This window comes from Narcine bancroftii, chromosome 13 (assembly GCF_036971445.1).
Source record: "Narcine bancroftii isolate sNarBan1 chromosome 13, sNarBan1.hap1, whole genome shotgun sequence".
Classification (NCBI taxonomy): domain Eukaryota; kingdom Metazoa; phylum Chordata; class Chondrichthyes; order Torpediniformes; family Narcinidae; genus Narcine; species Narcine bancroftii.
In genome coordinates, this window is record NC_091481.1 from 10445449 (window position 1) to 10459775 (window position 14327).

The 14327-nt window shown below is 37.7% G+C and overlaps 1 protein-coding gene across 15 annotated transcripts in view; it reads right to left on the reverse strand.

Annotated features, from left to right (window-relative positions):
• The window catches only part of mest (mesoderm specific transcript), a 366224-nt gene that overhangs the window by 315811 nt on the left and 36086 nt on the right, over nt 1–14327 (reverse strand). For all 15 annotated transcript variants that reach the window (XR_011347788.1, XR_011347787.1, XR_011347798.1 and 12 more), the window contains one exon: nt 7665–7733. The gene's annotated coding sequence lies outside the window, so the exon portion shown is untranslated. The remainder of the gene's footprint in view (nt 1–7664; nt 7734–14327) is intronic.

Genomic DNA, 14327 nt, shown 5'->3' on the forward strand with positions numbered 1-14327 from the left:
ACCATAATCCCTCATTCCAAGCAACATTCTGGTGAATCTTCCTTACAGTCACATACTTCCTAAAATGTGACTAGAATTCCTCATAAACAAACATTTTAAGTTTGGAACATAAGGTCCCAATTCTTATTTTCCATGCCATGATCTTTGGAGGCATACATGTCATCTTCCTTCTTCACCACCCCCTCTGTAGTTTATTTTAGGGAATTATAGACTTGGAAGCTTGCATCTCTCTTCACCAACCCTTAGTGTCATTATCATTTACTGTTTTCGTCTTATCCCTAGCTAATTTCCCAAAATGAATTGCATCAGATTTGGGATTAAATTCCACCTGCCAAAACTCTACCTGACCTTCCAAATGATCTATCTGGCTGCTGACTTAAACGCCTTCAGCATCCAGAGCATCATCAATTTTTATGTCATCTACGGACTTGGCAATTGTTCCTCCTAGATGTTTCACATCCACATCTAAGTTAATATATTATCACAAATTGCAAAGGTTCCAGCACCGATCCTGTGGTGCACCACTATTCAAGTACTTCCAATTTGAAAAATATATCTTTCCACCACTACTCACCGCCTCCTATCACTGAGCCAATTTTGGATCTATTTATCTAACTCACTTTGGATATCATTTAAGTTGACTCTTTGGACCAGCCTACCATATTACCATAATCGACCAATAAAGGAATCTAATATATATACACACATACATGTATACTGTATATAAAGGATATTAAATTAAAATTGAACCTGATTTGCAATCATAGTTGTCTACATTTTTTCAAGACCGTTTGGACTTCTATACACCAAGCACAGCCATAGTTCTCACCAGGGAACAGTAACATAATGATTTTGTTATTGGACTAATGATGCAGAGACCTGATGATGGTTGGAAAATTATATAAAATCACACCATGGAAACTGAGAAATTTAAATTCAGTATATTAAAATATATGGATTAAAAAAAAATCATTGGAAATGAGGACTCTGAAACTATCAGATTGTAATAACTCATCTAGTTCATAACTATCCTTTTAGGAAATCATTAATTTTGGCATATATAATTACAATACTATTTGCTGTTAACCGAAATTACCTCCCAACCTACTCAGATATATCAGACCAGGACCAAAAATATTGACTCCCTGTAATGGACAAGACACCTTATAGTCAGCACACTGATCCTTCAAAGTGCTCCATACAAATATTTGTGAATGTGTCAAAGTTGGGAGGATAGTGTCACAGTCTAGTCAAACAACAGCAAGTCACCATGGATACATTTTGCTTGTATATTATATGCAAGATGAACTGATATGTAATCAAACCAAAAACAGAAAATGCTGGAAGAACTCAACAGATCAAAAGTAATCAAAAAAATGGAGTCAGATTTTCAGGTAAAGGACCCCTTCATCAGAACTGGTAAAGTATCAAAACAAGTGTGTTTTATGTTGCAGAGAAAGGGCAAAGAGGAAAAAAGATGTCTGTCCAAAATTGTCAAATACAGCAAATAATACATTGTGACTGGAAATGTATATAAACATTAATGAAGCAACAGGCAATTAGAAGCATTGCAATCACCTCAATTGTGTTTGGTTACTGCAACCTGAAGGACACCACATGGTGACTATCATATACAATACTTTAAATTAGATGTTAAAGTGAAATGGTGCTTCATCTTAAAATTTCTGACTACTGCAATGGCTCAGTGTCAACGTCCCTTCACTGTTTCTCTATATCTCTCTCTTTGCAGCTTTATTTTCCAATTTTAAAAAATTTACTGCTGTTTTTAATGTAATAAAGAAAAAAAATTGGAACAGATGCTACTGTGTGTATGTGTGTGGGAGAGAGAGAGAGTATTTACTTGAAATTGTTAAATTGAACATTAAGTTGCATTGTTGGAGCAATGTCAGAGTTCAAACATCAGACATGCTTTTCTAGTTTGGAGGATGGATTCTTAATTTTTTTCATCCTACGGATTCTGTTTGAATTGCTGAATTATTTTAACATTTACTATATATTCTTTGAGCATATCTACTCTGCATTTTTTGCTCGAATAGGAAAACAAAACTTTGAAGATTTAAACAATCCTATTTAATAAACACTCCTATGAAAAGAATATAGATAATGGTTTATCCATGTGAAATGGATGTGGCTATTTTCCTATGGCAAAAAATAAACTGCTGGAAGAACTCAGCATATCAAGCAGCAAAGGGATGGTCAACATTTGTGACAGGACTGAAAATGGAGAAGGAAGGGGGCCCAGGCTGATCAACTATTTCACCCTTTCTACTTGTTCTCTGCTGCCCCCTTATGTACATTGAATCATGCAACTGATCCCTATTTGATTCTCTCCCTTGCTTTCTCCATACCAAGGGATATAGTCCTTTGAGAGAACTGCAAAGGTAAGTCTGTAAGTATGGATTGCTTCTTTGAGTTGAAGGTGATTGCCATAGTCCTCATTTCCATGGTCTTAATGGAGGCTTTGGTTGAAATCCCATGACCATGGGTCTGCACTCAAGATGGTGATGCCTGTTAATCAACAGCAGTCACAAGGGGCTGCAGACTCCGGGGAAGCAGAGGACTGGAGCAGGGCACCAGAGGATGGGAAGATCACGCACCATCTAAGAGGGAGAAAGTGGAGGAGACAGCCCACAGGGATGGTGACCGTGGCGGCGGACCAGTAAGGGGGCTCTGCGGCTGAGGGACCAGTGCATGCAGCAGGTTGCTGGCAACTCGAGATGAGGAACCCGCAAAACCTGGAGTGCTGGAGACTGCTGTCAGGAGACTCACACCAGGCTGTGGACTGCTCAAACTTGCTGGAGGGGTATCAAGTATCGGAACAGGGATACGAGGAGGTGCCAAGGGTGCTGAAGGGTTCCTAACCATGTCAAAGGTTCAGATCTGGAACTGGTTTGAGCTGGACTCTGCGTGGCTGTGGGGGCTGCAGAAGCACTGGAGGTGAATCTACAGACTCAGTAACTCTGGGGGGGACTCTTTTTTGTTTCTCTCTCTCTGACTGTGAGGAGCTTAGGCAATTCCCGCCAGTGGCAAATCTGTCTGCCTTGCAGTAGGCAAAAAGAAATTTCATGTAATATGACATTTATTACTATGATAATAAATTGAATCTTCAATCTTGAACTTCTTCATTGCTGTGCAACTCCTCCTCCAGAAGTTATGAGAAAGCCCGATTAAAATTCAGCCCTCATAGATCTCAAGAGTAACTAACTATTTGCGTAATCATTAATCATCTCTAGGCCTCTGTAACCCCCTCTGCAACTGGATCCTTGTTTTTCTCATTGGAAGACCACAGTACGAATTGAAAACAACATCTCCTCCTTGCTGATTATCACCCCAAGGATGCATGCTTAGCCCACTGCTCATTATACACCCATGACTGTGCAGCCAGCCACAATTCCAATGCTATCTACAAGTTTGCCGATGATACCACAGTTGTTGGCAGAATCACAAACGGCAATAAAGAAGCGTACAGGAGGGAGATAGGTCAGCTCATTGAATGGTGTAATGACAACAACCCTGTACTCAATGTCAGCAAAATGATGGAGATTATTGTGGGCCGCAGCTATACTTTGTGAGGTGTCTGAGAAGAGATTCGGTTCGTCACCAAAGACTCTGGTAAACTTCTACAGGTGTACCATGGAGAACATTCAGGCTGGTGCATCACTGCCTGGTATGGAGGCACCAACTTTTAGTTTAAGAATAAACTCCAGAGGGCTGTTAACTCGGCCTGCAACATCACAGGCATCAGACTTCACTCCATCGAGATCATCTACATGAGGTGGTTTCTTAAAAAAGCAGCCTCTATCCTCAAATACCCCCCTCCACCCAGGCCATGCCCTCTTCACTCTGCTACCATCAGGGACAAGGTACAGGAGCCCAAAGACGAGCACTCAACGGCACAAGGACAACTTTTTCCCCTACTGCCATCAGATTCCTGAATAATCAATTAACAAAAGAAACTATCTTACTTTTCGTGCAGTATTTATATTTTTTAGAGTAATGTAAGATGGTTCATAATATGAATGTTTGCGCTGTGACGCTGCTGTAAAACACTGAATTTCATGTCTTGTTCATGACAATAAATTCTGATTAATCTGGAGACCAGTTTATTGAGGAAAGACAAAAGACCCTTATTTGCAAGTTAGAAGAAAAAAAAAGGTCCAGTAAATATACTGTCCACAGTTTCCCACACTTGAATAGAAAGTGAGATGATAGTTAATTAAAGGAGTACGAGTTCAACTATTTTAACTTGATAAAAATAATGGTTAATTCATCAGCTATATTTGCCTAAATACTCCCTAACATCGAAGTACTCGAGATGGCAGAGGCCAACAGCATCGAGTCCACGCTGCTGAAGATCCAGCTGCGCTGGGTGGGTCACGTCTCCAGAATGGAGGACCATCGCCTTCCCAAGATCGTGCTATATGGCGAGCTCTCCACTGGCCACCGTGACAGAGGTGCACCAAAGAAGAGGTACAAGGACTGCCTAAAGAAATCTCTTGGTGCCTGCCACATTGATCACCACCAGTGGGCTGATCTCGCCTCAAACCGTGCATCTTGGCACCTCATAGTTCGGCGGGCAGCAACCTCCTTTGAAGAAGACCGCAGAGCCCACCTCACTGACAAAAGACAAAGGAGGAAAAACCCAACACCCAACCCCAACCCACCAATTTTCCCCTGCAACCGCTGCAACCGTGTCTGCCTGTCCAGCATTGGACTTGTCAGCCACAAACGAGCCTGCAGCTGACGTGGACATTTACCCCCTCCAAAAATCTTCGTCCGCGAAGCCAAGCCAAAGAGAGAAGAAAAGAGAGATATTACAAGCCCACGTTTATTGATCAACTTTCTTGTATTGGAAAATATGCTTAATCACACGATAGTTCATCAACTATCCTTATGTAATGATCAAACTGATATTTCTGTCAGCCTCAGCCAACCTATTCCTTTTCTCATTCCACCAAACCAAGAACTTTGAGTAATGATATTGTGCAGTCTTTCTTTGCAAAATCACATGTCCACAATTGAGGCAGTACAACACAATAAATAGATGTATTACGATAATCTCTATCTCCCGCCATTGCATCATTTATTCCCCGTTATTAATAATGCCTATACTATTTCAATGACAAAGAGAGGTTTTCTGCAATTGTATTGGCAGCAGAGGGCTCTGGAAGAAGCTATTAAATTTTTGATGCAGGATCTCTGACCTCAGCATGTAACATAATCTTGCTATTTTAATCTTATTTTACCTCAATATCCAAGAGCTCTGGATTTGGCAGAATTCATTTCCTTAATGAGAACATATTTATCTTGAACGCTTCCATTTGTTTGGCAATTCATTTACTTTCAAGTAGGTATTTCTGATCCACCATTATAAGATAACTTTTCAAACTGTTGGAGGTATCATTCCCCCAATTTTTCTCTTCCTTTATATATATCTTTTTTTCCTTGAATCATGTGTCATATGTTTTATGTACCCGAGAAGCTGCAGAAAGATTTTCATTGAATTTGTACAATATACTTATATGACAATATAACCTAAATTTAACCTTAAAACCTATTGTCTGATCAAAAATTTTCAGAAGTTTTAAAATATTTGCTAACAGATTTTCAGTTATGTTATCTGTCATTAATCTTCTGATCATAATTGGAGCTGAGGATTGATCTCTTAGATTATAAAACCATGAGGGGCATGGATAAAGTGAATGCACGCAGGGTAGATGATTCTTGAACCGGAGAGCATAGATTTAAGGCGAGAGAGGGAAGATTTGAAAGGACCCTAAGTGGCAACTTTTTTTCATTTGTGTTCTGCATCTGGAATGAGCTGCCAGAAGAAGCTGTAGAAGTGGGCACAATTCTGATATTCAAAAGACTTTTGGACAGTTATATAGAAGGATATGCACCAAATGCATGCAAATTCAACTTGCCCATGTTGCTAATTTGATGGCATGGATAAGTTGGGCTGTGACTATATTGTGTGACTATATAATTTGTCAGTCTTATGAGGTGAATTACTTGATGTCTCAAAAAATGTGTAGTCTGTAAAGATCAGATTCGAACTCTTTGTGTAGCAAATGAAGTTATCAGTATAAGGTTTGAATGTGATTCAACAATTTTTTCTGATGATTTCAAATCTTTGAGCTTTCCTTCAGTTGTTTTCTGTAGAATGTTATCATCATTGCTTGCCATCTTCTGGAATTATTTGTTTGCTATTGTTTTTTTAATTTAGTCTTCTTGGATGCACTTCAATCTCCTGCCTTTTCTATTGGGCTTTTACTGATTTTGTTTTGTATTGTCAACAAAATGATACTGCTCTATCATAATCATTGTTCTTTGCATAGTTTTTGATGAAGAAAAGAAAATCTGCCCTTGGAGACAGTACAATAAATGCCCTAGGCTACATAACTTATTTTTGTTTAGTATTTTTTATTTGAAATTGTACCCATTGGCCTGTGAGGCTGGAAGAGATAATTTTGTTTTCAAGGTTAATTGAATTTCATTTTCAAGGGAAATCTACATTCCTTATGTATTTAATTAGGTGTGAATCTAAAATGATTTTTGTTCTATATTTGAGAGACGTTATACAATTATTATTCTCATGTGCAGCCAAATGGGCATTTTCTTTTAATTCTAGATGATTTAGAATAAAAGATAGTGCATCTAATTGCATTGTAAATTTTAATTTTGACAGCAGTTGGCGGCCTTTGTTCTATTAATGCATTCAATTTGTTGACTTGGATGAATATCTAATTGTCCATTGATATGTGAAGGAGAGTTATGGCTGCATTCAGCATAGTGCAGACCAGAAAATTAAACTTGCTGTACAAGCATCATTTTTAATCTATCACACTGCATGTTTCTTTCCCACATATTGGGCTAGAAATAATACTAATGAGAGTTATGTTTGTAAAAGAATGAATAGAGCTGCTTCATTTGCAAGAACAATAGATTTTACTTATGTATTTGTATCATGTAGATTATGTAATTTTATTCATTTTTCTTTTGACCTTTCGCAAAACTGTTATAAAACAGTTGGCCATTATGTGCATGGATCCTATCAGAACTATTGAAGATCAATCCAGCTAATTCAATTCCACCATCCTTTCATCACAGTTCTGGAAATTCTTTCCATTTATATGATTATCCAACTTCATTTTTATATGCTATTGTGAAATCTGACTCCACTTCTCTCCCCAGCAATGTATTCCAGAAGCAAACCACCTTTATTCTGTGCCCGAGTTCTTGAATCAATGGGCACAGCCGCTCTCTATCCACCCTGTCTATACACCTATGATTTGAAATACCTCCATCAGATTTCCTTGCAACCCATTCTATAGACAGCATTTTCCAAGTTCTAATATTTCCAAATTTCAAAACATGTCATCTTCAAGGAAATGTGAGTGACAATATTCCAAATTATTACCTTATTAATTCAATAAACCAAACTTTGTAGATGAATCTTTAAGTAGCTTTAATTCATTGATAAAATGAATAAACATTTTGCATAACTTTGCATTGAGATTTTCATAACAATGAGTAAACAAAGCATATTGTATAATAATAATGATATTCAACTTTAAACAGATATAAAAGAAATAAACAAAATAAGATGAAATTAAAATGAATTCAAAGTATCTTGAGCTTACATCTGTCATGATTCTTTGAGGAATGAGATGCCAACTCTTGGTCTGCTTGGATATTACGACATATAGTATCTATGGAAACACAAAAACAATAAATTTTTTTCTTAAAGGGATAGACACAAAATTAACAAAAGAATCGACCTTGACCTTCTGGCCCCTAATTATTACAAAACACATTAATGTCTAATATATAATTACTATTACAGATACAAAAGAAAATGTGGAAAGTATAAGATTAGAAATCAAAACTCTCTGCTTCTTGTAGAAGAGAGATTTTAGTAATAGGTCAATTTAAGTAACCAGTCTTGGTTTTAATCCATACTTGCCGAACAAAACCTTTTTTGTCCAGAACTGTTTCCTCGATTTTCCCCAGCAACCAAGAATTTCTCAGTGCAGAATCATCCATGATAATTACAATGTCTCCACATACAAAATTGCATTTAGCTTTATACCATTTTTGTCTTTCTTGTAATAAAGATATTCTTAAATTCATCTTTTCCAAAATAAATCCGCAATAAACTGCACTTGTCTCCATATGCATCTTGCATAAATATCTTCTTTCTGAAATTGTCCCAGAGGCATTAAAGGTTTAGAGTTAAGAAGTAAGAGATGATTGGTGTAAGTGCCTCGATGTCATTTGAATCAATGGAAATTTTCGTTATTGGACGACTATTTAAAATAGCTTCGATTTCACATAATACTGTCTGAAGTTTAACTATTCAAAATGGAATTAAGAATTTTCTTGATTGATCTAATCATTCTTTCCCACACACCTCCATGATGTGATCCTGTGGGTGGGTTAAATATCCAACTAATTTCTTTCTGAAGTAATGCATCATGAATTTGATGTTGATTCAAATTTTGAATCGCTTTTCATAACTCTAATTGAACTCCCATAAAGTTAGATCCATTATTAGAATGTAATTCTTTTACTTGACCTCGTCTGGCGATAAAACATCGAAGAACATTGATAACATTGAGTCTGTATCAAGTGATGTCACTACTTCAATATGAATTGCTCTTGTTCAGCACTTCTTCCTCATTTTATTTGCAAAGGACCAAAATAATCAACTCCTATGTAAATGAGGGTTCATCAAGTGGCAAATCCGCCATTTGTTGTTGTCCAGGATTAGCATTTGCATGTTGACAATTAACACATTTTGATGTAATTCTTTTGATTAATGACAAAGCACCAAGTATCCAATGTTTCTGGTGTAATTCTGATAACACATGATTACAATCACCATTATCTGTTTTTTCATGTATATGTCAAACAATCAATTCATAAATATGAAACTCCTTAGCTAATATAATTGGATGTTTCACTTCTGTCATTATTGCTTTTTCCAATCTTCTGCCTACATCATTTACAAGAATAGGATTAGGCTTATAAACACAACTTGCTTTTGTAACATTTATATTCTTCTTCAATTTTTATATCTCATTATCAAATGCCTTTTTCTGACAAAAACGAATTCAGCATTCACCAATTCATCAACTGTTAGGTAACAACTCTTTCAAGACTTCAGATTCTCTTTCTTGTTACGATGTAAAAACATAGTTTTTTAATCTAAGAATCCATGCTACTTCCCTTTTCAAATGAAACATGAAGAATAATAGCAAATTAATTCTGATCATTCTCATTAGATATTTGAATAGTTTTCACATTTGTGTTTTGGATCCTCCATTGAAAATTCTTTTAGCTCTTCTGGATTTTGAGGCCAATCTTCTTGAGATTGTGAAAAAAATTGAGGATCGAACACCCAAGTGTTGGCTCTTTTCAGAAACGATGGAACTTTTGATCCTTGTGAGAGAGACCATATCAGCTGGATTATCCACAGTTTTAACTTATCTCCATTGATTAGCATGCAAAATCTTCCCAATCTCATTAATTCTGTTGTCACAAAGGTACGAAACCTCATGGTTTTGTTATTAATGTATTTAAGCACAGATGTACTATCAGACCAAAATATAGAATCTGTTAACTCCATCTGTAATTCTCTTCTTAACAGTCTGCATTTTGCTTGCCGTAGCAGCAGCAGTCAATTCCAATGGAGAATGGCTTTAATAGAGCCACTCTGGCTTTTCCCATTACAAATCCACAATGTACTCACTCTTGGTTATTTCGCAGTAGTAAATAACTGACAAGACCACAACCACCTTCGCTTGCATCAGCAAAATGGTGTAACTGAGCAAATGTGACAAATCCAAAGACTGTAGGTTTATAATATCTCTTGAACTTCAAAACTTTCTAACATTTCAAGACTCTCAATCCAATTCATCCAATCTTATGCGACAGAATCTGGTCGACAAGTTTCTCTTTTCTTCAAAGGTAATGCTATGCAATAATGACTCACTGCTCATCCTCCTTCAAAGGTTCTTGAATATCTGTGAGATATTCAGGGAATTCAATGTTAAACTGTTGTTCCCACAGATCATTAAGTTTGACAACTGAAATTCTGTTGACATTAACATTCAATGACCCCTGATCATTATTCATTTTTCCTCCTAATGGTCTGTTAATTGTCCATCCAAGCAATGTTCTCACGGCATAAGGTCTGTCACTTTGACTCCTTATTACTTCTGGAGGTTTGAGATCTTTTGGTACATCTAATCCAATTAACATCTTTATTTTAGTATCAATTTTGGGTAAGCAAACTTCTTTTAGATGATCCCACTGTTTGATATCATCCTGACAGTGAATATTCTCCTTATTCACAGGAATAATCTTCTGAGTATATACACTTGGAAGGTTGCAGAATTCATTGCTGTTCAATCCAGCAATTTGTAAACCTGAAACTATATTAGTTTCAATGTTCCTTTCATCATTCATTGTCTTCAACAAGATTGATCTTTTACCATGAAGATTAGGTTAATTCGTCAATTCAACAGTACAAAATATTACAGTACTGCCTGGATCAAGAAATGCTTAGGTCTTCAATATGAAGTGACCTTTTTTAGCTTTAACCTGCACAGGAACTATTCAGAGAACTTTGTTACCGTTCGAATCAAAGCTGAAGCATTCTCTTTGACTATGTCTTTAGTCTTGGATTCAGATTGTTTGACTTACTTCTCAACTTCATTCAGTATGCAGTAACTTGGGATATTTTAAACTGCAAATATCACAACTGACTCACTTATTACAAGTTTTGCTGATGTGTCATTTACACAAGCAATCAAAACATATTCCATTCTTTAAAAAGGTTAATTTCTCGTCATACAATTTTTTCTCTAATTTCTTTGTTCTTTCTTGTGCTTGTATCTGACACAGCAGTAACAAAGGTACTTACCTTTGGTTTCTGTTGAGACAATCTTTACATCTTTAGGAACTATTGAAGTATCCTTAATATTTCCAAATGCTGATATGGCGTAAACATATACATCCCATTCCAAGAACTGTACATCCTTAAAAGTGGCGTCCCTTCCAGAAATCATCTTAAGCTCTGCAGTTTGTTTCTCCATAATTCCCTCATCTTATAAGGGAATAATTGACAAATTAGCAAGCAAATTCAGCTCTTGCAAATGTACACTACATCCCATTGCATTACAACATCCTCTCAGAAAGAGTGCATATGCATGTAAAGCCTTTGTGTCTTCTGATTTTCTTACTGGCCAAGAAAGAATCTTGTCTATGTGGATCCTTGAGATTTTATGTTCTTTGCCATCATGTTCCCTTTTAAAACCTTAATCTGGATCCATGTGAATTTCTTCACCTGTCCTCCAATATACTGTTCCAGGTAATACAGATGATCTTCAACATTTTTAGTTTTACTTTCAATGTCATGTTCAAAAGATTTCATGAACAACAGATATTGTAATGGATCTCCATTGAAAACTGGAATTTCCTTCTTAGGTAAATCACAGGAATCTTTTTGCTGCATGAACATAGCAGAAATTTCATTTTGTTTTGCTATGAGTGATAATATATTGTCTTGTCCACCATGGCTTGCGACTGGTCGTCTTGTTGTGAATGGACCATAAGAAACTTGAACAGATGCCATTGGTGTAGAACTGATGGGAATCCTTGTTATGTAAGTGATGGCATTGATGATCCTTGACTTGTCGCTGGTTCTTCAGCGACAAAAAGAGACATCAATTGTTGGGTATGATCATTCGCAGGGTTGAACCATTTTGAAATGCTCTCCTTACAGGAAGATTCACAAAAATGTGTGCTCAGAAGAGATTGAATATCGCTAGCTCTTTCTACAGGATTGGTCATTGACATTCGAGCACTAGCGGCACCATCACTGGCTCCTTGATTGAGTTCACTCATTTCTTGTGGCTGCGGTACCCTTTGATCTGCTGGAATATTAGGTGCTTTCTCTTTGGATATTTCATTTTAAGTGATAGATCTTGGCGAGCTCTCCACTGGCCACCATGACAGAGGTGCACCGAAGAAGAGGTACAAGGACTGCCTAAAGAAATCTCTTGATGCCTGCCACATTGACACCGCCAGTGGGCTGATATTGTCTCAAACCATGCATCTTGGTGCCTCACAGTTCGGCGGGCAGCAACCTCCTTTGAAGAAGACTGCAGAGCCCACCTCACTGACAAAAGACAAAGGAGGAAAAACCCAACACCCAACCAACCAATTTTCCCCTGCAACCACGTCTGCCTGTCCCACATCGGACTTGTCAGACACAAATGAGCCTGCAGCTGACGTGGACATTTACCCCTCCATAAATCTTTATCTGCGAAGCCAAGCCAAAGAGAGATAGATCTTTTAGAAGCCTGAGCTAATCTTTTTACTTTCACCATATTCATAGCACGTTGTTCCTCTAGATCTAATTTTTTTCTTTCCTCTCTTCAATGATCTTTGTTCTTTTTACTGAATCTTCATTTCAGCTTCTTGCCTTAGTTGCTGATTCTTCATTTCAGCTTCTTGCCTTAATTGCTGAATCTTCATTTCAGCTTCCATATCTTCTAAAGCACATCTTTTCTCCAACCAATTACATTGTGTACAGATAGTAGCCAAGTCTACTTGCACCTTAGATGCATAGCTGATATGCTTGAAGTACACAAAGCTGTTCTTGCTTTAGATGCCTTTGAAGACCTTCCTACACTCATAACCTTAGAAATACTATCATCAGGATTCACATCTGATCTTTCAGTTACCACTGATTGAGTGATACCTTCAGCATTTCACTTGGTACTGTACCAGTGGGGTTTTGCAATGTGCATTCATCTGTTTCAGTTCCACAAACCTTTAAGTCAGCTAATGAGGAATGCAATGCTTCTTCAATGGTGGCTGGCTCCAATCTCCTGCCAAGTGTTGTCAGTCTGCCTTGCTGGCTTAACTCACAACCAAACAGTTCTTTAAGAGAAGCTGTTTGCTCGAGGTATTTCGCCCAATAAGACGATGACTTCTCCATTTTGGATTCTTCACACTGCAGTCTGTATTCTACTCTTCTCCTGGGAACTGTAAGCAAAATTGTATCTTACATGGTCCCTTTAAGAGGATTTCTCTGCTGGCTTGTCTCTTTGTTCTGCACACAGGCTGGCTTATCAGTTGTTTTTACAATATTTCAAAACATTTTTCAGAACTTCCTGCCAGATTATAGGAACATAGGAAGTAGGAACAGGAGTAGACCAAAAATGGCCCATCGAGCCTGCTCCGCCATTCAATAAGATCATGGCTGATCTAATTTATGACCTAACTCCACCTACCTGCCTTCTCCCCATATCCCCTAATTCCTCTATCATGTAAAAATTTATCTAACCGAATTTTAAATATGTTTAATAAAGCAGCCTCAACTACTTCCCTGGCTAGAGAATTCCAAACATTCACTACTCTCTGAGGAAAACTATTTTTCCTCATCTCTGTCCTAAATCTACTCCCCCGAATCTTGAGACTGTGTCCTCTCATTTTAGTTTCCCCAGCCAGCTCAAAACATCTTCCTACATCTATCCTATCCATACCCTTCATAATCCTATATGCTTCTATAAGATCTCCTCTCATTCTTCTGAACTCGAGCGAATACAATCCTAGACGATTTAATCTTTCATCATAAGTCAATCCCTTCATCCCAGGGATCAACCTAGTAAACCTCCTCTGGACCGTCTCCAAAGCCAGTATATCCTTCCTCAAATATGGAGACCAGAACTGGACACAGTACTCCAGGTGCAGTCTCACCAGTACCTTATACAGTTGCACATTACCTCCCTACTCCTGAATTCAATTTCTCTAGTGATGAAGGCCAACTTTCCATTTGCCTTCTTAATAACCTGCTGCCCTGCAACCTAACTTTTTGCGATTCATGCACCAGCACTCCCAAGTCCCTCTGCACAACAGCATGCTGTAGTTTTTCACCCTTTAAATAATATTCAGCTCTTTTATTTTTCTTGCCAAAGTGGATAACCTCACACTTACTAACATTGTACTCCATCTGCCAGACTTTTGCCCACTCATGCAGCTTAACTACATGCCTCTGCAGACTCTCCACATCCTCATTACAATTTGCTCTTCCACTCAATTTGGTGTCATCCACAAACTTGGCTACACCACATTTTGTCCCCTCCTCCAAGTCATCAATGTAAATGATGAACAGTTGTGGGCCTAGCACCGACCCCTGTGGCACCCAACTTACCACTCTCTGCCACCCTGAAAAACTCCCACTTATCCCGACTCTCTGCCTCCTGTCAGACAACCAATTATCAATTCATGCC